Here is a 24857-nt window from a genome sequence, read left to right as displayed (position 1 = left end):
TACTATGCCAGGGTGCCTGCACACGTAAACATTTCAACCAGTCAGTCAGTCAGTCATTCTCCAACCCGCTATAGCCTAACACAGGGTCACGGGGGTCTGCTGGAGCCAATCCCAGCCAGCACAGGGCGCAAGGCAGGAACAAATCCCGGGCAGGGCATCAGCCCACCGCAACATTTCAATCACCTTATCATAAATGTATTTTCAAATGGACTTGATACTCTTCTTGTCCGTAATTAATTTACCTTTCAAAGTACGGCAAATGGATACTCATCAGCCCTGAATCTTTAAATCAAAGAGACTGGGATTCTCCATGAGCCGACACACCATGGTGGAACAGGCATAGAAATTTCTTTGCCTCCCTCCCTTCGATTTTCTTCTTTCTGGGGCGCTCAGTGAATATGGGACACTACCTCCTCCATCCAACATTTTTTCATCTTGTTTACTATGAGTCACACTGCTTGCCATTAGTACAATGCAGGCAAATGATTTAGAATTATGTAGCGAAGGCATAGTTGCATCAGACTCAACGGGTTCTTAAAGAGCGGGATATTTTCATCTCATTTGTCAATTTCCTAAATCCGTGTAAGAAAAAATTCTGGACTACTAGGAAATGCAGCTCAAGGCTGAGACTAACCGTGGATGGGGCGCCAGTCTATCGCTGGTAACAGTCCTTTAAGTTCGTAGGCTACGATTGTTCGGCTTTAAACTGATAGTCACCCCGCTTGCCCAAAAAGTGCAGGTTTGAAATACCTAAACTATATACTAGGAAGACTGTATTTGTTTTGTGTATATTTTTACGTTTCCAAAAACGGAACTGTGACATCTGTTCCGTTGGCTCTGGACATTGTATAGGCAATAGGCATTAAAGGGATATTCAAAGTTGCCATGACATCTTCTAATGAAGGCTTCGAAATAATCGTATTTTACTTAAACCTACCTTTTTAAAAGTTAAATAGACGATGCTAGATTCCGTTCTAAAGCAGACGTCTCGCTTTTCGCCGTAACTGTTCTTAGTGCCTGAATGTAACTCTTAATACAAGTTTATAAAACACGATTTGACAAAATGCGCATTACATAAATATTTATGCAGCATTCAAATTAAAACACTTTAATACAAGTTCGTCAATCTATGCACTTTGCAAGAAGTTCTACCAGCCATGGATCATTCAATGTGAAATATTTGCACTAATCAAAAATAAATGTAATGTCTACAGAATCACCGGCTCTGGATCTGCATTCAGTCAAAGCTAGAGGAAGACTGAGACAAAGTGAAAACTGACAGAAATAGCAACCATTCTGTTCTGCAGAAAGCAAGCTGCCGATACGAGAACTGTTATATGTAATTATATAAATCACTGAACCTCGATGTGTTTTTCAAAAGAATTTTAACCCTGCACATTTAATGCTTTTTAGAACGTCATATAACGACAGTTACATTATTTGAATGGAAAATGAAACCCTTATTCGCGATCCCTCAATCACAGAGTGACTGCGTCTTTAAATTACTTATGCATTTTACACAAGGTATACAAAAACACAACCCCTCCTACAAATTGACAGGATCCTGGTTAAGACAAACCTTACATTTCTATAATAATCGTGATAATCAAAAAACGCACAACAGTCATTAATAAGAATGATAATAAAGACGCATTGCACTTACATGATAGAAGTTCAGTAAGCACATTTAAATAGTGAAACGAGGACGACGATAAACAGCAGCAATCTATGACCTACTTTCTGCCTCCTGTAAATGTCGCACCACTAACCTACTTTCTAGCCAATGACGCGATTCGTGTAACCTGCATTGCTTTCGTGACCAATCAGACAGGGTAGCCTAATTCAGAGCCAATCATATAATGTCCGGTAAACTAGCAGCCCAATGAGGGCGGGTTTTCATCTAAGAGCGCTTACCTAAGAAGCTCGCCTGCTTCTGACTGAAGACATTGCCCTCGTTTGCATTTATTCGGCAAAGACCAATGGGAGAACGAAAAACCCAGTAAGGCGGTTCCTACGTCCCCCTTACACAAGGTTCGTGGAAGGTTTTCACTACCTCCGTTAGTAAAAAGAATATTATAAATAGGTTTCCATTAAAAGTTTTTTTAATTGGATAGCTGATTTTAGATCCACTTTTCAAAGTAAATTAGTAATCAATTTCATATTCAAATAAAGAGCAACCGGACTGACACGGTCTTGTAAAAAAGGAAAGGACTGATGTAAGAGTAGCATTAATTACAAAAAGAAATGCTAACACAACGTAACTTATAAAATATCAAAACCCATCATTAAAAAAAACAATTTTTGTATGTAATGAAGGGCACTTTGTGCTTTAAACTGTACACTAGTACATTAATTAAAGGAATTTGACTCAGACGAACAAATCGGTGGAAAAATGTATCTGAGTTACCATTTATTTAAAGGTTATGTTATATTAATAATGATCTCCATTTTTGTAAATACACAGCATAGAAATGTTCATGGCGAAACTGTCGCAGTGCACACTTTGTATTTGAAAAAGTGCGCAGTGTGCAACTGTAGCCTTGCTGCCTGGCTAATGGTAAGGAAGACCTTCGCTCGCCTACCTGACGGATGTGCAGGAGTCTAAATAAGGTCACAGTAGCCTCAGGGAGAGGAAGTGCCTCCGATTCTGATAATGACCGAGGACAACAGAGATACTGTAATAGCTAGCAGACGTGTTCGCTCATAATAGCTAGCAAAGGTGCAGGCACACAGAACTCAATGATCACATTTATGACATTCATTTACTTTTTATATTGTTTGTTTGAAACGAACATCAAAACTAAATAAGAAGAAAACTGCTGTAATTATAATTTTGTGGCTTTTAATTAAAGATTGCCTACTTCTGTGTCAGTTATGTCCTTAAACAGAGCGAGACCCATTCCAATATACTTTGTACCTGTCCAGACAAGCACACATTCTTAAAAAAAATGCTTTAAAATGTAAAGATTTCTGGGAAATAGAGCCAGTCCCGGCAGTAACAAGTGCAAGGCAGGAAACAGGCCTTGAAAGAGTATCACCCCATTGCAGGCCACACACATGCTCACACTCACATGGGTCATTTTAGAGTCATCAATTGTACTAACGTGCATATATTTAGGAACGCTGGGGAAATATGCAAACGAAACCTCATGTGGACATGGGGAGAATGTGTAAAGTTCACAAAGACAATAACCAGGTGCAGTATTCATGAGATGGCAGCAATCTATCTATCTAGCCACTCCTACATCATATTAGTTTTTAAATTGGCAATCAATGTGCTTTTTTAAATAAAGACTGGAGTGATACTTCTTTAGAATAATGCAATCCAATATAAAGGGAAGACATTAATGCAATTATTCTAATGTAAGAATTAAGAATAACTTTAATGATAAAACTTAACAGTAACAAAAGGTAACATATCAAACACTAAAGCAATTTATAAAAACATCCACAATGTCATTGTATTTCTAATTGTGCACAATGAATGAAGGTACTTAGTAAAATAATAAAATCAAGGCCAGGAATTTGCTGCTGATGAGCAAACTGGCAGAAACAAGATATATCTCATCTTATATATATCAATGAATATTTAATATAAAAGAAAATACTCTTTTTTGTCACCTTATTACAGTAGTTCAAGAGTTGTGGTTCAAGCTGGGAAAACCCCATTTAATTGTAGGATTTTTAAATAACAACAATAAAATGCTGCTCTGTCATGCACCATCCTCCAGTGTTGCTCTAGCCTACTGTTCTACTGATGAGGGCACTGTTTATGTAATGTGCAATGGAAAGAGTTGGAGTCTGATGAGACTGGAAGTGACATTAGCTGTTGCTGGCTGGAACTTCTTCTGTCCTGGGAATGGAAATGGAAAGAAAAGTTATATACAGTGTAGCCCCCTCTTCATTGCCCCTAATGCATTGGTCCCTGTAGGACACTCACGAATTTCAAGGGTCTGACACTATCCATTTTTAGTCAGAGGGGATGCCAATCAAGCTAATACAAATTTAGACTTTATGGCTTTATGAATGACTTTAATAACACACTAGAAATTTGGGAGAATAATTGATATGGCGATACTGTGCCATTAATGTTCTTATATTGTACGTGCAATATGTCCATTTATTTGAGTAAAATATAACAACTGCATTCATAAATGTGAGATTTATTTGAAACGCAGCCACGCAACATGTCTTTAGGCTTTGTTTCTCTTATTGGGTTCGCAAGTAAGGTGAATATGAATTACTGTGAAGTGTGAACGAGAAAAAAATGTTTTCATTTATGCAAAGCTGTAATAATTGATTTAAGGGAAGCAAGAGCTTCTGTCAAACTACATTTCATGACTTACACTTGAAAGCTAGTGAGACCAACGTTTACATGTAATGTGATGTATCAACAATCCAACAACAGATAGTGTCAATATAGGGCTTTGAATGACAAAAACAATGGACATAGCTGCCAGAAAGAAACACCATTATTTTGACAACATGAAATAGTACTCCTGGAATTTATCTTATCTAATGATATGTAGTAAAATAGTGAAGAAAGTTTTACAGGAGACGTCTGGGTATGATGTTAATATGCATCCAGCCCTGCATGCAGGTATTATAACTTGCAGGGAAAACATGGAGGTTGGTGGCAGGATTGGCACTCCAGCCACCGTAAAAAACTTCCCAATGTTCTAGTATGGTGCTGAGGTGTCACCCACTACATTTTTGTCCCAATCCAGGTAGTTCATTGTGTGGTGGTTGTGGTAACGAGCTAACAGTGCTTGCTCTCAACCTCTCTCTCAGTTTGATCTGAGATTCAACATTTTTGGTGATTATCAAGTGCCATAAGGTGCTCTATCTCCCTGTGCAAATACAGTTTGGAATACAGAGAAAAATGCCAGAAAGAAGATTAAGAACTGTGGATGCTGCTCTCTTTGCAGAAAGAGAATTGAATTGCACCATAAAGGACACACCCTGGAGGAATAACTAAAAGTTTTTGGGAGATGGCGTGTCCCATGATTATAACATGGAAAACAAGGACTGTCCACTCACATGTTTCCAAGTAACTGATGTAGAAGGAGGAGTGAGAAAGATTGTCATCTATTGTCTCTGAAAGAGCACCAATTCCACATAAGACACTACTCCAGAATATTTTTTGCAAAAACAACACCCTAATTCTGAAAATTAGGAAAATATATGATATGATTTGAATTACTTCTTTGGAAGAGACAAAGATATCTCAATTAATGTGAACAGAGAGATTGCAGAATGAAATGATAATAATACATGTTTTTTATATAAAGAATACAGTATTTCTGACTTAATCTATTAATGAGTTTGTGTCTTAGTTAGTGAAACACCCCCTAGTGGCAACACAAGATGAATCTATTGTACCTCAATGAATGTGTCATGTCATAAAAATATATAAGAAACTATGGATACCCTATACAATATAAATATGTAAGCAATGCAACATGAGCTCCAGTCCATTGATCTTAACATAAAGTTACAACAGGGCCAGTCATCCAGGTGATTAATTAATCAATTAACTTAAAATTAGCAAAACTTAGGACCTACTATCATCTTTCATTAGTTACATATCTGACAGCCAAGTGCTTGTGATGAATTTTCATTTTTAGTTTGAAGAAACATATTTGTTTTATTTTTGGATGTCATCAAATATATTTTAGGTTATGTATTTATTTTATTGTTTTAATGGTGACATTACTCTAGTACCATTTTGTGCCTATATGGTCATAACCATGTAGATTACTGTTGTCATGCTCATTGCTTTTCATATGAATCAGAGGTCACATGGCATACTGAGTCATCATTTTACACCTATTTAAGATGGTAAGTCACAGGTCTTGACGTCCAGATGTGGATAAGGTACTAAAATAAAAAGTCACAAATAAAACTTAGAAAAGAACTTTGGAACATTTTTTTACTCTGTTTTTGCTCAGCAACTTTGGTTTTGGTGCTTGGTTTTTGCTGTTCATTTGTCTAAAACATGATTGTGTATTTGGATATTTTTACTACTTCAGCAATTATTTTAAAATCACCATGAACACCAAAAATTTCTCACAGTTTTCATAACACTGTTCTCATCACAGCAAAAAGAGACAAAAATCTTCTTCTTCTACTTCTTTCAGCTGCTCCCATTAGGGGTTGCCACAGTGGATCATCTTTTTCCAAATTACACCCATCAACTGCATGTCCTCTCTCACCACATCCATAAGCCTCCTCTTAGGCCTTCCTCTTTTCCTCTTACCTGGCAGCTCTATCCTTAACATCCTTCTCCCAATATACTCAGCATCTCTCCTCTGTACATGTCCAAACCAACACAATCTCATCTCTTTGACTTTGTCTCCCAACCGTCCAACTTGAGCTGACCCTCTAATGTACTCAATTCTAATCCTATCCATCCATGTCACACCCAGTGCAAATCTTAGCATCTTTAACTCTGCTACCTCCAGCTCTGTCTCCTGCTTTCTGATCAGTGTCACCATCTACAACCCATATAGATAGATAGATAGATAGATAGATAGATAGATAGATAGATAGATAGATAGATAGATAGATAGATAGATAGATAGATAGATAGATAGATAGATAGATAGATAGATAGATAGATAGTTTATTAATCCCAAGGGGAAATTCACATAATCCAGCAGCAGCATACTGATACAAAAAAACAATATTAAACTAAAGAGTAATAAAAATGCAGGTAAAGACAGACAATAACTTTGAATAATGTTAACATTTACCCCCCCACCCCCGGGTGGAATTGAAGAGTCGCATAGTGTGGGGGAGGAACGATCTCCTCACTCTGTCAGTGGAGCAGGACAGTGAAAGCAGTCTGTCGCTGAAGCTGCTTCTCTGCCTGGAGTTGATACTGTTCAGTGGATGCAGTGGATTCTCCATGATTGACAGGAGCTTGCTCAGCGCCCATCACTCTGCCACGGATGTCAACCTGTGAAGCTCCGTGCCTACAATAGAGCCTGCCTTCCTCACCAGTTTGTTCAAGCGTGAGACGTCCTTCTTCTTTATGCTGCCTCCCCAGCACACCATCACGTAGAAGAGGGCACTCGTCAGAACTGTCTGGTAGAACATCTGCAGCATCTTATTGCAGATGTTGAAGGACGGCAACCTTCTAAGTAAGTATAGTCGGCTCTGACCTTTCTTACACAGAACATCAGTATTGACAGTCCAGTCCAATTTATCATCCAGCCATCCAGCTGCACTCCCAGATATTTATACCTGTACCCTCTGCACACAGTCTCCTCTGATGATCACAGAGTCCATGAGGGGCCTGGGCCTCCTAAAATCCACCACCAGTTACTTGGTCTTGCTGGTGTTCAGGTGTAAATGGTTTAAGTCGCACCATTTATAAAAGTCCTTGATTAGCTTCCTATATTCCTCCTCCTGCCCACTCCTGATGCAGCCCACAATAGCAGTGTCATCAGTGAACCTTTGCACGTGGAAGGACTCTGAGTTGTATTGGAAGTCTGATGTATATAGGCTGAACAGGACCGGAGAAAGTACAGTCCCCTCCTGCGCTCCTGTGCTGCTGACCACAATGTCAGACCTGCAGTTCCCGAGACGCACATACTGAGGTCTGTCTGTAAGATAGTCCACGATCCATGCCACCAGGTGTGAATCTACTCCCATCTCTGTCAGCTTGTCCCTAAGGACCAGAGGTTGGATGGTGTTGAAGGCGCTAGAGAAGTCCAAAAACATAATTCTTATAGCACCGCTGCCTCTGTCCAAGTGGGAGAGGGATCAGTGTAGCATACAGAGGATAGCATCCCCTCTGCCCCAACCTTCTCCTGGTATGCGAACTGCAGAGGGTCAAGGGCGCGGCGGACCTGTGGCCTCAGGTGATGAAGTAGCAGCCGATCCATGGTCTTCATCACATGTGATGTCAGTGCAACAGGCCGGAAGTCATTCAGCTCACTAGGACGTGATATCTTTAGGACTGGGGTGATACAAGATGTTTTCCAAAGCCTCGGGACTCTCCCCTGTTCCAGGCTGAGGTTGAAGATGCACTGTAGAGGAATCCCCAGTTCCAGCACACTGGCCTTAAGCAGTCGTGGTGATACTTTATCTGGACCTGCTGCTTTGCTGGCATGAAGTCTCCTCAGCTCTCTGCTCACCAGCGCTGCTGTAATTGTGGGTGGAGATGTCTCTCCTATGCTGGTATTAGCAGAAGGATGGTTGGTGGATGTTAACATAGGATGTTAACATATAACATAGCTGGTTTCACTACACCTTCCCTTGACCTTCCCTTTCACACTTGCTGATACCTGTCTGTCAAAAAATATACTCCTGACACTCTTCTCCACCCATTCCACCCTTCCTGCACTCTCTTTTTCACCTCTTCTCCACAATCCCCATTACTCCATACTGTTGTATTTAAACTCACCCACCTTCGCCAACTCTACTCCTTGCATCCACACCATTACACTGACCTCCCTCTCATTCACACACATGTATTCTGTCTTGTTCCTACTGATCGTCATTCCTCTCCTCTCCAGAGCATATCTCCACCTCTTCAGGGTCTCCTCAACCTGCTCTCTACTATCGCTACAGATCACAATGTCATCAGCAAACATCATAGTCCACGGGGACTCCTGTCTAATCTTATCTGTCAACCTGTCCATCACCATTGCAAATAAGAAAGGGCTCAGAGCCGATCCCTGATGTAATCCCACCTCCACCTTGAATGCATCCATCACTCCTACCGCAGACCTCACCACTGTCACACTTCCCTCATACATATCCTGTACAGCTCTTACATAGTTCTCTGCCACTCCCAACTTCTTCATACAATACCACAGCTCCTCTCAAAGCACCCTGTCATATGCTTTCTCCAGGTCCATAAAGACACAATGCAACTCCTTCTGGCTTTCTCTATACTTCTCCATCAACATCCTCAGAGCAAACATTGCATCTGTGGTGCTCTTTCTTGGCATGAAACCATACTGCTGCTCACTAATCACCACCTAACTTCTTAACCTAGCTTCCACTACTCTTTCGCATAACTTCATACTGTGACTCATCAATTTTATCCCCCTGTAGTTACTACAGTCCTGCACATCCCCTTTATTCTTAAAAATCGACACCAGTACACTTCTTCTCCACTCCTCAGGCATCCTCTCACTTTCCAATCTGGGTAAAAACTCCACTGCCATCTCTCCTAAACACCTCCATGCTTCTACAGGTATGTCACCTGGACCAACAGCCTTTCCATTTTTCATCCTCTTCATAGCTGTCCTTACTTCCTCCTTGCTAATCCATTGCACTTCCTGATTCACTATCTCCACATCATCAAAACTTTCTCTCATTCTCTTCATTCATCAGCCTCTCAAAGTACTCTTTCCATCTGCTCAACACACTCTCCTTGCTTGTGAGTTCATTTCCATCTTTATCTTTTATCACCCTAACCTGCTGCACATCTTTCCCAGCTCAGTCCCTCTGTCTAGCCAATCGGTTCAGGTCCTTTTCTCCCTTCTTAGTGTCCAATCTCTCATACAACTCATCATACGCTTTTTCTTTAGCCTTCGCCACCTCTCTATTCACCTTGTGTCTTATCTCCTTGTACTCTTGTCTACTTTCTGCATCTCTCTGACTATTCCACTTCTTCTTCTCCATCCCCTTCCTCATTCAACCATCTGATTCCTTTGCTTCCTTCCTCTGTCCAGATGTCACACCAAATACCCTTCTTGCTGCCACCTTTACTACTTCTGCTGTAGTTGCCCAGCTGTCTGGCAACTCTTCACTGCCACCCAGTGCCTGTCTCACCTCCTCCCTAAACTCAACCTTGCAGTCTTCCTTTTTCAACTTCCACCATTTGATCCTTGTCTCTGTCCTCAATCTCTTACTCTTCTTGATCTCCAACATCATCCTACAGACCACCATCCTATGCTGCTTAACTACAATTTCCCCTGCCACCACTTTTGCAGTCTTCAATCTTCTTTCAGATTGACTCTTCTGCATGGGATGTAATCTACCTGTGTTCATCTTCCTCCTCTCTTATACATCACCCTATGTTCCCCCCTCTTCTTAAAATACGTATTCACCAAAGCCAAGTCCATCCTTTTGGCAAAATCCATGATCATCTGACCTTCTTCATTCCCCTCCATGACACCATACCTGCCCATCACCTCCTCGTCTCCTCTGTTCCCTACACCAACATCTCCATTGAAATCCGCGGCAATCATCATTTTCTGTCCCTTGGGTACACTGTTCATCACTTCATCCAACTCACTCCAAAAATCTTCTTTCTCATCCATTACAGACCCAAGTTGCAAGGCATATGCACTAACAACATTCATCATCACACCTCCAATTTCAAGCTTCATAATCATTACTCTGACACTCTTTTCACCTCCAGAACACTCTTGACAAACTGTTCCTTCAGATTAACCCCTACCCCATTTCTCCTCCCATCCACACCATGACACATTTGGTACTCAAATGTGGCAATTGGTGCCACGGCCCACCTGCCAAGTTGTTTGCCTGCCTATGGTAAAGTCATCCCTGATGGAGGATCGCAGGAATCAGGGAAAGAGGGGTCCTTTCATCGGATTGGCTGGCCCAGCACTGTTTCAGCCATGGAATGGCCAAATGGGGGAGGCAGCTTGATGGATGAGGTCTCCAGGACTCTAAAAATATCCAAATCTTATTATGTGATATCATCTACTGTTAAATTCTGCTCCGTACTTCTAAAATTTTTATTTTTATGCTGTATTGAGGATTTGTTCTGTTCTGTGTATTGTATTGTATTGACCCCCTTCTTTTGACATCCACTGCACACCCAACCTACCTGGAAAGGGGTCTCTCTTTGAACTGCCTTTCCCAAGGTTTCTTCCATTTTTCCCTACAAGGTTTTTGGGAGTTTTTCCTTGTCTTCTCAGAGAGTCAAGGCTGGGGGGCTGTCAAGAGGCAGGGCCTGTTAACGCCCATTGCGGCACTTCCTGTGTGATTTTGGGCTATACAAAAATAAACTGTATTGTATTGTATTGTATTGTATATACCAATTTGAATCCACCTCCGATCCACATTGGCTTACTTCCCTTTCATTTAGTCTCTTGCATGCACAATATATAAACCTTCCTTCTCTCTATCATATCTGCTAACTCTCTCCCCTAACCAGTCATACTACCAACATTCAAAGTTCTTACCCTCAGTTCCACTCTCTTTACCTTCCTCCTCTCCTCCTACCTCTGGACACGTCTCCCCCCTCTTCTTCTCCTTCTTCGGCCAGCAGTAGCCCAATTTCCACCAGCACCCTGTTTGCTAACAGTACTGGTGGCGGTTGTTGTTAACCCAGGGCTCGACCGATCCGGTATGGAAATTTGCATTGTTGTCCACATATTGATTTGGCAAAATTTTACACTGGATGCCCTTCCTGACAACCCTCCCCATTTATCCAGGCTTGGGACCGGCATGAAGAAACATTGGCTTGTACATCCCCTGTTTTCATAACAGTGTTTTCATCACAGCAAAAAGAGAAAAAATGATGTATTAATTTACTGCTCTCATTTGATGGAGGAAATGTTAGCTTTGAGTCAGTAATTATGCTACATACTTTATTACAGATTTAACAGATACAGTATATTTGATTGTTCTGCTTTTTTCTTAAGAGAGTTGCCCTAGGGCTGTTTAGTTACCATTTAGATTGAATAGGAGCTACTAGAGAGAACTCTAGCCTGGGGTAGTGTAGCCAAAGTGGGACACTCCTGACTTTGCAAGTAGCCCTAAAGGAACTGATTCCTTTGAATGTCGCAATCTGCATTTTTTTAAATTGGTGACTTGTTCCTACTTCTCTTTGATATGGCCAAACGCTTTTCTGATTTGTTGTGACCTCCAGGGTGCGCCACTGAGCTCCCAAACCTCAGGCACAACCACACCAAGACAGTCCTGGGTGCAAATAAACATTTTTTATTCACAAAATACCTTTAACATGCTTCTTCTTTTAGCACAGCACAATACATCACAGCAAAACAAACATATTTTTCTTCTTTCTCCTCAACTCCTCCCAGGCAAGTGTTGTCCAGCTCCTCTCCCAACTCACCTAACTAAGGTAGAGCAGCTGCTTTTAAATATCATCAAGAAGTATTTTAGGTTAAAGTAGGGATTGTGAATCTTGGCAGCTCCCCCTGGCAACCCTCACGGAATGCAACAGGACTGTCCCATGAAACTACAGGTCCCAGCTTTCTCTACAGGTGTCTGTGTAAGAATCTTAACACGGGGGGCTGCTGTATAATGTTTGGGGGAGTATTCACCAGTGCTCATCTCCCCCGGCTCTTCCATTGCACTGGCCTCCTGCCTGGGTAATGGTCTCTGTTCAGTCCTGGCCGGGATGCCAACCTATGTGTGCCATCCATTACATTATGGCTTTTCCCACTATTAGACAAAATGTTTCTAGATTGTGCATTCTAACTTGCAATCTAGTAGTATGGAGATCCTGTAGCCTCAGGCTACCCCTTACTCAGGCAGACATGTATCTCAACATGGATATTGCCTAATGACACCAGACTATATTGAAACTGAACACTGTAAAAGTGTTATCCCTGATTGTAGTTCAGTTCCTTGTTTTATGTCCTTTTCGTTCACTTTAATGTCATATATTTATGTTGATGTTACATTTGTTAATTATGTGCTTTGTTTTCTATGCCCGTGTTATGTTCCATGTGTTTTGTGGATACTGATGGGACCGCCTGCCCATTACCTCCAGGGACTGCCCTCAGCCCTATACAGGTTAAGATTTCCCACGGTTCCCAGTGGTTCATCTGCTTATACAGTAGTTATTGTGTTTTCTGGATTTTTGATCTTCTACTCTGTTTTTTGACTTTGCCTTGGATTACTGTATTGTGACTTTGTTCGCTTTGGATTGTCTTTGCTTCCTTTTTGGGCTTCGTAAAGCTTTATGTTATTTCTGAGTATTTCCGATAAGAGAACATCTTTTATTTTATAAAGATTCTCCATGCTCCTTTGTGTTACTAACCTGGGTTTACTAGCCCCTTTAGTGAGCACTTTTCAAACTGTTTGGAACTTATGTGCTTGGGCACCCTCGAGTGGCAAAACACAAAGTAGTAATCATTTATTGCAAGCGCAATATAAGATTTGTTTTTTGTCTTGAACCAGGGAAAGATTAAAGCTGCCACAGCAGTGCAAGGACTGAATAAAAAAAAAACTTTTGCATTTTAGACAGTATGGCATATTATAATGGTAACATTTCAGTAGCATATTTGGAGTAAGATACTAGATATTGTAACTGCCTAGGTGTGTTACAGCATCCTAAAATCTAGGCACAACGGCATGGACAAGTCCCGGGTTCAAATACAAGATTTATTAACAACAATACCTTACAAAGGCTTTTTACATGTTGTATACACACAAGTATTCTCCTCTTTCTCTCTCTCTCTCTCTTGTTCCTTCCTCCACTCCTATCAGGTGAGCACTGTCCTTCTACCACCCTCTCTACTCACCAGGCTTGAGGCATAACAGCTCATTTTATCTGAGACCTAGGAGTATATCCAGAACCAGAGCATTACCCTTAGGAAGCATTTCTGGGTTAACTGGAAGTCCCACAAGGTAGGGGTTACGAACCCTGTTGAAACCCATGGAACTCAACAGGGCTACTCTTTGAAACTACAAGTCCCAGCATATCCTGCGGGTACCCAAGTGGATACCAAAGCCCAGGGATGCTGCACTCTAGCATACAGGGAGAGCAAATGGTCAGTCTGCTTTTTCGTCTCTGTCTCTCCATTGTACTGGGTAAGGCTCTTTGGTCTATCCCAGCCAAGATGCCAACATACCCACTTCTATATGGCCACCTCCTAACATCCTCTTGGTCAAGGTAGCGCATTTTTAGCATTTCTTCTTGTTAAGCTAGTTGGTTGTCCTCACGTCCAAGTAAGAAACCTCTTTCTATCCCAGTAGGGATGACTGCCCATGCATAGCATCCACCACTATATATATATATATATACAGTACATATACAGTGTATATCACATATATCTCAATGTTTCACCAAACAACATTATTTAAACTTTTGTCCTGTAGTAAGCTGTTTTCTACCCTGTGCTCACTGCTGCCACAGTAAGGCCCATCCCTGCATCTCCCTTTATGAATTGCATTAAGAAGGTTTCAGGCCAACTGACTGATTAAGATTCCTTAAAGATTTTTAACTGCTCTCATTTGGCACACCTATTGTGTTTTTGTCCTGTTAGTTCATGCCCATCAAATCTGGAGACTCTAATATCCAATGAATCAGCACAAAAGCCCTCTTGATTTGATTTGATGGCTTCCCTCTTCATTGGTGTCCCAGTGGGTAAAAGTTTTTCCACCATGGCAGATGCCAACTACCTTTTGGCCACATCTCCATACACTAGTGAGTTCTCAAAGAGGGTACATTTATATTTTATGTCCTCATTCACCTTCAAAATGAACAAGAATGATTTAGAGGTGTTCAACTCATTCTCATTGAACTGATGTATGTGCAAGTTGCTTCCAAGTCACTCTTGGCATCTGTGTAGGTCTGCCAGATCTGTTAAGCTAACACTGTAAAATAGTCTGAGCCTACAAATCACCAAATAGTGCTTAAATGATATTTCAGCAAAATCTAGTGACCACAGAGATGTACTATAAGTGTGTTGGTAAGTAAGGTTTGTTTGGTAAAAGGAGGCTGTGACTTTGCAGAATATGTTAATTAAGGGATTTCAGAATTAGCTCCACAATAACTTGAAGCCACTGATGTATTTAGAAAATTTAGTTACACAGTCTCATTTACTATTTCTCATTGTGAATTGAAATAAAGACAGAGGAGTATCTGAACTTCTGTATTTGAACAATTTGTTAATAAACCATCTTAATAGTCAGTACTATTAAATACTACTATTAAATTAAATAATCCAGTGCAGGTTCATGGGAGTTTTGGCTATCCCAGCAGCTTCTAACATACAGCAATTAGTAGCTCCAGACATAGTTTCAGTCCATTACAAGGTATGAATGCACCCACACTCACACAATACCAATTTGGAATCACCAATAAATGTAAAATGCATGTTTCTAGGATGTTGGGAGAAACTAGTACACTTGGCAAATACTCATAAGGATACAAGGTGACCATGAAAACTGCAGCCAGACAGGGACCAGGAAGTGATTCAAATTCTGTTGCCTGAAGCTGTGAAGCAGAGGTGCCACTGTGCTATCTTCATGTTCAGTCAAACTAAACTTCAATATTTAAATTAAAGTTGTAAGGTTTGCCTTGGTATTTACAGTTCTACAAGCTATTAAAAAGAACTTTAGTTTTTTCATATTTAAGAACAAATAATTTTAACTTCTCTAATGTTTCACTTAAATTAAACTTACTAATTACATATATGTAAAAGTACATCTTGACATTTCAGATAAATAAAAATTAATTTCATCTGTATATAAATGAAAGTTATATTTCTGAAATATGGTTCACTTTGTTTTTGTGTATCGTAACATGGAGTGAAGGCTCAGAGTGCTTCCACAAATTAACAAATATAAAGGTTCACCAAAAATATTTACAAAACATCTACATACTGAAACATACCTTCATTCAAAAATGAAAGGAAATATCTGCAACATGTTTTGTGGTAAAGTTGAAATGTTACCTCCACAAATGTAGAAAAAAAACAATTAATCCCGTAACATATCAGTAGCTGACCCTCAAAATATCCTTGTGCGGAGATGTGTGTTTTAAACAACAGACTGTTAATGAAGTTCTTGTGGCAGAGAAAGAATCAATAAGAAACATTCACAACAGGTAAAAAATATACAGGTTTGAATACTGTTTGAAAAGCTTTGTTATTTTTGGAGCTTAATGAATTGTAAGTTCAGAGAAAGTGCAAGTAATGGTGATAACATTTTTGAAGAAGTGTCAGTGAATGCAGATTTCAGACTATTACAGGAAATCTTCCCCTGACTCCGGCTCCCGACTGGCTTGAGGTGGCCCCGTTCATAATGCACCTAGATGTGCTCCTGGTGCTCCCTGATGGTCTTCTTGCAGCATTTCCTGGTGGGGTGGAAGTGCTGCGGTCCAAGTCTCCATAGTTTTTTGGGTGCCCCCTGGCGGTGGCCATTGGCCCCAACAGGGTTGAGCTTCTAAGCTCTGATCCCGTGGCCCCAATGCAAACCAGGGCGACTGCCCTTTTGTGGTCCAGGAGAGGTATTGTCCCTCTCCCAGTGCTTCTAGACATGCTGGCTGGGCAGGATCCCCAGCTGTCCGCCACAATATAGATAGTGTCAGAAAAAACTGACCAACAGACATCATAAAGGTTTGGGGCAGCCACCAGTATAATATACCTTGGCTGCAAAAACATTGAAATTGAACGGAGATTTTCACAAGACTGAGTCCTAAACAGAACTGAATATGTGGAGGTCTTCAGAGGTGCCGGAACCTGGCGGGATTTCCCGAGAATGGTCTGCAAGGAACTGAGAGAGACAGTCAGTGCACCCTGCCGCCCCCTGGTCTGGCGTAGAATTACAATTACTCAGGCCCTTTAGCTGCCTCCTACTCAGCTATATATATATATATATATATATATATATATATATATATATATATATATATATATATATATATATATATACTGCGGTGGGTTGGCACCCTGCCCAGGATTGGTTCCTGCCTTGTGCCCTGTGTTGGCTGGGATTGGCTCCAGCAGACCCCGTGACCCTGTATTCGGATTCAGCGGGTTAGAAAATGGATGGATGGATGGATATATATATATATATATATATATATATATATATATATAAAATGGCACGCGGCTGGGGGTGGTACCCAGCTGGGACACCCAGGAGGACAGGAGCAGGGCTTGTGCCTCCTCCAGACCATGAGGGGGCGACCGCCCTGGTTGTGTTGGGGGCCATGGGTAGAGGGCTTGGAAGCCCATCCCTGTAGGGACCTGTGGTCACCGCCAGGGGGTGCTCCAATGCCCTGGGAGCCCTGGACCTCAGTACTTCTGCCACACCAGGAAGTGCTCGGGGGAAGAGGATCAGGGACACCCGGAGGGCTTCCGGCTGCACAGCTGGTGCTTCCGCCACACAGGGGTGGATCAGCAGAGGCTCCTCAGAAAGCACCTGGAGCCCATTCGGGGGTGTATAAAAGGGGCCGCCTCCCTCCATTTGACGGCTGGAGTTGGGTGGAAGTGGACAGAGCTCGGAGGAGAGGAGTGGAGGCGGTCTGAAGACTGTGAGAGGCATTGTGTTGGCCAGGACTTGAAGGGGTGATTGGTGCTGAGGCACTGGGTTTGTGCACTGAATCATTGTAAATAAGACCGTAAATAAACGTGTGTGGTGAAACAACATGTCTGCCTTTCTGTGTCCAGGCTGTACCCCACTATATATATATATATATATATATATATAGTGTTAAAAACTGCTTTTTTGAAGTCTTCAAATGCAGCAGTTCACATGCGTTTGCAGCCCGAGATTTTTCTTCTTTTTTTGCTTTCAAGGTCTTTCAAGAAAGTTGACAGCGTCGATGTCGAAATTCCAACATCTTTTCTCTTTTTGCCACAATTGAGAGCTGCAAAAATGTAAAGTTTTTTTTTTCTCTAATATGAACTGTTATCGTTTTTTTGTGTCTGCCGTTTCTGTAGGAGAGTGACGAGTTAAATTCCAATGGATGTTTTTCAAATGTTGACGAGCAATAGGCAAAAGGTATCACTGAAAACCGCAGGAAACAAAAAAGGCAAAAAAGAAGTACGAGGAAACTTCGAAGAAAGAAAAAAAAATTACAATGTTTCAGTTTGGGGGATCGTTGTGCACAACTGAGCTGGAGCCACAGAACTAGCTGCTCTGTGGATGATTCATTCAGGCATTTCAAAGTCTTTTGGGCACTTTGTTGAAATGAAAGTATCTGCTGAATGTATTTCGTAGTAACGAGATTTCTATAAAACTGTTGGGACCATAAAAATACTTTGTTGTAAAGATATTCGTTGTAACGGAATTTTACCTGTGTATATATATATACTGTATATATGTATATATATATATATATATATACTCAGCAAAAAAAGAAACGTCCTCTGACTTTCAGCTATTTTTACTTTCAGTAAACTTAATGTGTAAATATTTGTATGAACACAAAAAGAGTCAACACCATAAGACATAAACTAAAAATGTTTCACAATGTGTCCCTGAATGAAGGGAGGCTCAAAATCAAAAGTACCAGTCAGTATCTGGTGTGGCCACCAGCTGCTTGAAGTACTGCAGTGCATCTCCTCCTCATGGACTGTACCAGATTTGTTAGTTCTTGCTGTGAGATGTTACCCCACTCTTCCACCAAGGCACCTGCAAGTTCCTGGACATTTCTGGGGGGAATGGCCCTAGCCCTCACCCTGCGATCCAACAGGTCCCAGACGTGCTCAATGGGATTGAGATCTGGGCTCTTCCACTGCGAGGATGATCAGCTGTTCTTCTTGTCTCCCTGCAGCGCTGTCTTAGCCGTCTCACAGTACGGACATGGCAATTTATTGACCTAGCCACATCAGCAGTCCTCATGCCTCCCTGCAGCATGCCTAATGCACGTTCACGCAGATGAGCAGGGACCCTGGGCATCTTTCTTTGGGTGTTTTTCACAGTCGGTAGACAAGTCTCTTTAGTGTCCTGCGTTTTAGAACTGTGACCTTAAATGCCTACTTTCTGTAAGCTGTTAAGGTCTTAACGACCATTCCACAGGTGCATGTTAATTAATTGATTATGGTTAATTGAACATGCATGGAAAACATTGTTTAAACCCTTTACAATGAAGATCTGTAAAGTTATTTGGATTTTTAAAACATTATTGTTGAAATACACAGTCCTGAAAAAAGGAACATTTCTTTTTTTGCTGAGCATATATATATATATATATATATATATATATATATATATATATATATATACTGCTCAAAAGAATTAAAGGAACACTTTTAATCAGAGTATAGCATAAAGTCAATGAAACTTATGGGATATTAATCTGGTCAGTTAAGTAGCAGAGGGGGTTGTTAATCAGTTTCAGCTGCTGTGGTGTTAATGAAATTAACAATAGATGCACTAGAGGGGCAACAATGAGATGACCCCCAAAACAGGAATGGTTTAACAGGTGGAGGTCACTGACATTTTTCCCTCCTCATCTTTTCAGACTGTTTCTTCACTAGTTTTGCATTTGGCTACAGTCAGTGTCACTACTGGTAGCATGAGGCGATACCTGGACCCTACAGAGGTTGCACAGGTACTCCAACTTCTCCAGGATGGCACATCAATACGTGTCATTGCCAGAAGGTTTGCTGTGTCTCCCTGCACAGTCTCAAGGGCATGGAGGAGATTCTAGGAGACAAGCAGTTACTCTAGGAGAGCTGGAGAGGGCCATAGAAGGTCCATAACCCATCAGCAGGACCAGTATCTGCTCCTTTGGGCAAGGAGGAACAGGATGAGCACTGCCAGAGCCCGTCAAAATGACCTCCAGCAGGCCACTGGTGTGAATGTCTCTGACCAAACAACCAGAAAGACTTCATGAGGGTGACCCAAGGGCCCCATGTCCTCTAATGGGCCCTGAGCTCACTGCCCAGCAGCATGCAGCTCGATTGGCATTCGCCATAGAATACCAGAATTGGCAGATGCACCACTGGTGCCCTGTGCTTTTACAGATGAGAGCAGGTTCACCCTGAGCACGTGACAGAAGTGAAAGGGTCTGGAGAAGCCATGGAGAACATTATGCTGCCTGTAACATCATTCAGCATGAGCAGTTTGGTGGTGGGTTATTAATTGTCTGGGGAGGCATATCCATGGAGGGTCACACAGACCGCTACAGGCTTGACAAAGGCACCTTGGCTGCCATTAGGTATCAGGATGAAATCCTTGGACCCATTGTCAGACCCTATGCTGGTACAGTAGCTCCTGGTGCACGACAATTCCTGGCCTCATGTGGTGAGAGTATGCAGGCAGTTCCTGGAGGATGAAGGAATTGATACCATTGACTGGCCACCACACGTTCCTGACCTAAATCCAATAGAACACCTCTGGGACATTATGTTTTGGTCCATCCAATGCCACCAGGTTGCACCTCAGACAGTCCAGGACCTCAGTGATGCCCTGGTCGAGATCTGGGAGGAGATCCCCCACAACACCATCTGTCATCTCATTAGAAGCATGCACCGATGTTGTCAGGCATGTATACAAGAACACAGGGGCCATACAAAGTGCTGCGTACAATTTTGAGTTGCTGCAATTAAATTTTGGCAAAATGGACTAGCCTGCCACATAATTTTTCACTCTGATTTTTGGGGCGTCTTTGAATTCAGGGCTCTGTAGGTTGATCATTTTCATTTCCATCAAACGATGTGGCATCCTTTCGTTCCTAACACATTACCCAATCTATATCAGTATAGATATCCAGGAGGATTTCTTTTTCCCATTGAGATCTGATGTGTTTTCAAAGTGTTCCTTTAATTTTTTTGAGCAGTTTATATATATATATATATATATATATATATATATATATATATATATATATATATATATATACACTCACCTAAAGGATTATTAGGAACACCTGTTCAATTTCTAATTAATGCAATTATCTAATCAACCAATCACATGACAGTTGCTTCAATGCATTTAGGGGTGTGGTCCTGGTCAAGACATTCTCCTGAACTCCAAACTGAATGTCAGAATGGGAAAGAAAGGTGATTTAAGCAATTTTGAGCGTGGCATGGTTGTTGGTGCCAGACGGGCGGTCTGAGTATTTCACAATCTGCTCAGTTACTGGGATTTTCACGCACAACCATTTCTAGGGTTTACAAAGAATGGTGTGAAAGGGAAAAACATCCAGTATGCGGCAGTCCTGTGGGCGAAAATGCCTTGTTGATGCAAGAGGTCAGAGGAGAATGGGCCGACTAATTCAAACTGATAGAAGAGCAACTTTGACTGAAATAACCACTTGTTACAACCGAGGTATGCAGCAAAGCATTTGTGAAGCCACAACACGCACAACCTTGAGATGGATGGGCCACAACAGCAGAAGACACCACCGGGTACCACTCATCTCCACTACAAATAGGAAAAAGAGGCTACAATTTGCACTAGCTCACCAAAATTGGACAGTTGAAGACTGGAAAAATGTTGCCTGGTCTGATGAGTCTCGATTTCTGTTGAGACATTCAAATGGTAGAGTTAGAATTTGGCGTAAACAGAATGAGAAAATGGATCCATCATGCCTTGTTACCACTGTGCAGGCTGGTGGTAGTGGTGTAATGGTGTGGGGGATGTTTTCTTGGCACACTTTAGGCCTCTTAGTGCCAATTGGGCATCGTTTAAATACCTGAGTATTGTTTCTGACCATGTCCATCCCTTCATGACCGCCATGTACCCATCCTCTGATGGCTACTTCCAGCAGGATAATGCACCATGTCACAAAGCTCGAATCATTTCAAATTGGTTTCTTGAACATGACAATGAGTTCACTGTACTAAAATGGCCCCACAGTCACCAGATCTCAACCCAATAGAGCATCTTTGGGATGTGGTGGAACGGGAGCTTCGCGCCCTGGATGTGCATCCCACAAATCTCCATCAACTGCAAGATGCTATCCTATCAATATGGGCCAACATTTCTAAAGAATGCTTTCAGCACCTTGTTGAATCAATGCCACGTAGAATCAAGGCAGTTGTGAAGGTGAAAGGGGGTCAAACACCGTATTAGTATGGTGTTCCTAATAATCCTTTAGGTGAGTGTATATACTGTATGTATATATATATATATATATATAATGAAGCAACTCAGATGCAGTTGAAGTGCAGACTTTCAGCTTTAATTCAGTGGGTTGAACAAAATGATTGCATAAAAATATGAGGCAACTAAAGCATTTTTTAACACAATAACTTCATTTCAGGGACTCAAAAGTAATTGGACAAGTGACTCAAAGGCTATTTTATGGGCAGGTGTGAGCAAGTCCATCATTATATCATTATCAATTAAGCAGATAAAAGGCCTGCAGTTGATTTGAGGTGTGGTGCTTGCATGTGGAAGATTTTGCTGTGAACAGACAACATGCGGTCAAAGGAGCTCTCCATGCAGGTGAAAGAAGCCATCCTTAAGCTGCGAAACAACAACAACAACAACATTTATTTATATAGCACATTTTCATACAAAAAAAATGTAGCTCAAAGTGCTTTACAAAATGAAGAATAGAAAAATAGAAAGCAGAAAAAACCCATCCGAGAAATTGCTACAATATTACGAGTGGCAAAATCTACAGTTTGGTACATCCTGAGAAAGAAAGCAAGCACTGGTGAACTCAGCAACGCAAAAAGACCTGGACGTCCACGGAAGACAACAGTGGTGGATGATTGCAGAATCATTTCCATGGTGAAGAGAAACCCCTTCACAACAGCCAACTAAGTGAACAACACTCTCCAGGGGGTAGGCGTATCGATATCCAAGTCTACCATAAAGAGAAGACTTCATGAAAGTAAATACAGAGGGTGCACTGCAAGGTGCAAGCCACTCATAAGCCTCAAGAATAGAAAGGCTAGATTGGACTTTGCTAAAGAACATCTAAAAAAGTCAACACAGTTCTGGAAAAACATTCTTTGGACAGATGAAACCAAGATCAACCTCTACCAGAATGATGGCAAGAAAAAATTATGGAGAAGGCGTGGAACAGCTCATTATCCAAAGCATACCACATCATCTGTAAAACATGGTGGAGGCAGTGTGATGGCTTGGGCGTGCATGGCTGCCAGTGGCACTGGGACACTAGTGTTTATTTATGATGTGACACAGAACAGAAGCAGCTGAATGAATTCTGAGGTGTTCAGAGACATACTGTCTGCTCAAATCCAGCTAAATGCAGTCAAATTGATTGGGCGGTGTTTCATGATACAGATGGACAATGACCCAAAACATACAGCCAAAGCAACCCATGGTTTTATTAAAGCAAAGAAGTGGGAAATTCTTGAATGGCCAAGTCAGTCACCTGATCTTAACCCAACTTCAGACAGAAAGGCCCACAACAGCAACTGAAAGCCGCTGCAGTAAAGGTCTGGCAGAGCATTTAAAAAGGAGGAAACCCAGCATCTGGTGATGTCCATGAGTTCAAGACTTCAGACTGTCATTGCCAGCAAAGGGTTTTCAACCAAGTAATAGAAATAAACATTTTATTTCCAGTTATTTAATTTGTCCAATTACTTTTGAGCCCTGAAATAAAGGGATTGTGTTAAAACATACTTTAGTTCCCTTACATTTTTATGCAATCTTTTTGTTCAACCCACTGAAATAAAGCTGAAAGTCTTCACTTCAACTGCATCTGAGTTGTTTCATTTAAAATTCATTATTGTAATGTACAGAACCAAAATTAGAAAAAAGTTGTCTCTGTCCAAATATTTATACACATACACACAGTATGAAGAATAAAGCTATGCTAATATCAGTTCCCATCAACAAAAGAATGGAGATTTTGTCATTTTACAGATTAGAGAAAAACTAAAATAAAGAGGTTGTTATTGTTTGTGTGCCTAATTGTTTTAGCCAATCAAAGCTAATAGAAACATCACTTCTCATGATGTCCATGTGCTGCACATTACATCTCAGTCACTCTTATTTCTTGTAACACATATGATAAATAGATAGATACTTTATTAATCCCCAAGGAGAAATTAACATACTCTAGCAGCAGCATACTGATACAAGCAATATTAATTAAATAGTGATAAAAATGCAGTGCAAGTTAAAAAATGCAAGGTGGAGAGTGTGAGGCAGGTATAACAGTCTATAATCTTGTATAATGTTAACGTTTACCCATGGGTGGAACTGAAGAGTCGCATAGTGTGGGGGAGGAACGATCTCCTCAGTCTGTCAGTGGAGCAGGACAGTGACAGCAGTCTGTTGCTGAAGCTGCTCCTCTGTCTGGAAATGATCCTGTTCAGTGGATGCAGTGGGTTCTCCATGATTGAGAGGAGCCTGCTCAGCTCCTGTCGCTCTGCCACAGATGTCAAACTGTCCAGCTCCATGCCTACAATACAGCCTGTCTTCCTCACAAGTTCGTCCAGGAGTGAGGCGTCCCTCTTCTTTATGCTGCCGCGTAGAAGAGGGCGCCACAACCATCTGATAGACCATCTGCAGCATCTTATTGCAGATGTTGAAGGACGCCAGCCTGCTAAGGAAGTATAGTCGGCTCTTTCCTCTCTTGCACAGAGCATCAGTATTGGCAGTCCAGTCCAATTTATCATCCAGCTGCACTCCCATGTATTTATAATAGGTCTGCACTCTCTGCACACAGTCACCTCTGATGATCATGGGGTCCATGAGGGGCCTGGGCCTCCTAAACTCCACCACCAGCTCCTTGGTTTTGCTGGTGTTCAGTTGCAGGTGGTTTTAGTCGCACCATTTAACAAAGTCCTTGATTAGGTTCCTATACTCCTCCTCCTGCCCAGTCCTGATGCAGCCCACGATAGCAGTGTCGTCAGCGAACTTTTGCACGTGGCAGGACTCCGAGTTGTATTGGAAGTCCGATATATATAGGCTGAACAGGACTGGAGAAAGTACAGTCCCCTGCGACGCTCTTGTGCTGCTGACCACAATGTCAGACCTGCAGTTCCCAAGATGCACATACTGAGGTCTGTCTGTAAGATAGTTCATGATCCATGCCACCAGGTATGAATCTACTCCCATCTCTGTCAGCTTGTCCCTAAGGAGCAATAATATGAATTATTTTGTCAGCCTTTCTTGTAAAAAAAAAAAAAAAAAACACTGGTTAATCAGGTTGCTACTTCTGGGCTATATCCTAGAAATTCAAAATGAATATAGCATTCTATGTGAATTCCACATTGGGTAATTTAACT

The 24857-nt window shown here is 41.5% G+C and overlaps 1 protein-coding gene across 5 annotated transcripts in view; it reads right to left on the bottom strand.

Moving 5' to 3' along the window:
* Positions 1-1754, bottom strand: part of LOC120527023 (aryl hydrocarbon receptor nuclear translocator-like protein 1) — a 107080-nt gene extending 105326 nt beyond the window's left edge. For all 5 annotated transcript variants that reach the window (XM_039750062.1, XM_039750063.1, XM_039750071.1 and 2 more), the window contains exon 1: positions 1664-1754. The gene's annotated coding sequence lies outside the window, so the exon portion shown is untranslated. The remainder of the gene's footprint in view (positions 1-1663) is intronic.
* Positions 1755-24857: the final 23103 nt, after the last annotated feature.

Source organism: Polypterus senegalus, chromosome 1 (assembly GCF_016835505.1).
Source record: "Polypterus senegalus isolate Bchr_013 chromosome 1, ASM1683550v1, whole genome shotgun sequence".
NCBI lineage: Eukaryota > Metazoa > Chordata > Cladistia > Polypteriformes > Polypteridae > Polypterus > Polypterus senegalus.
The sequence above is the reverse complement of the archived record's forward strand: the minus strand, read 5'-3'. Positions and strand labels throughout refer to the sequence as shown.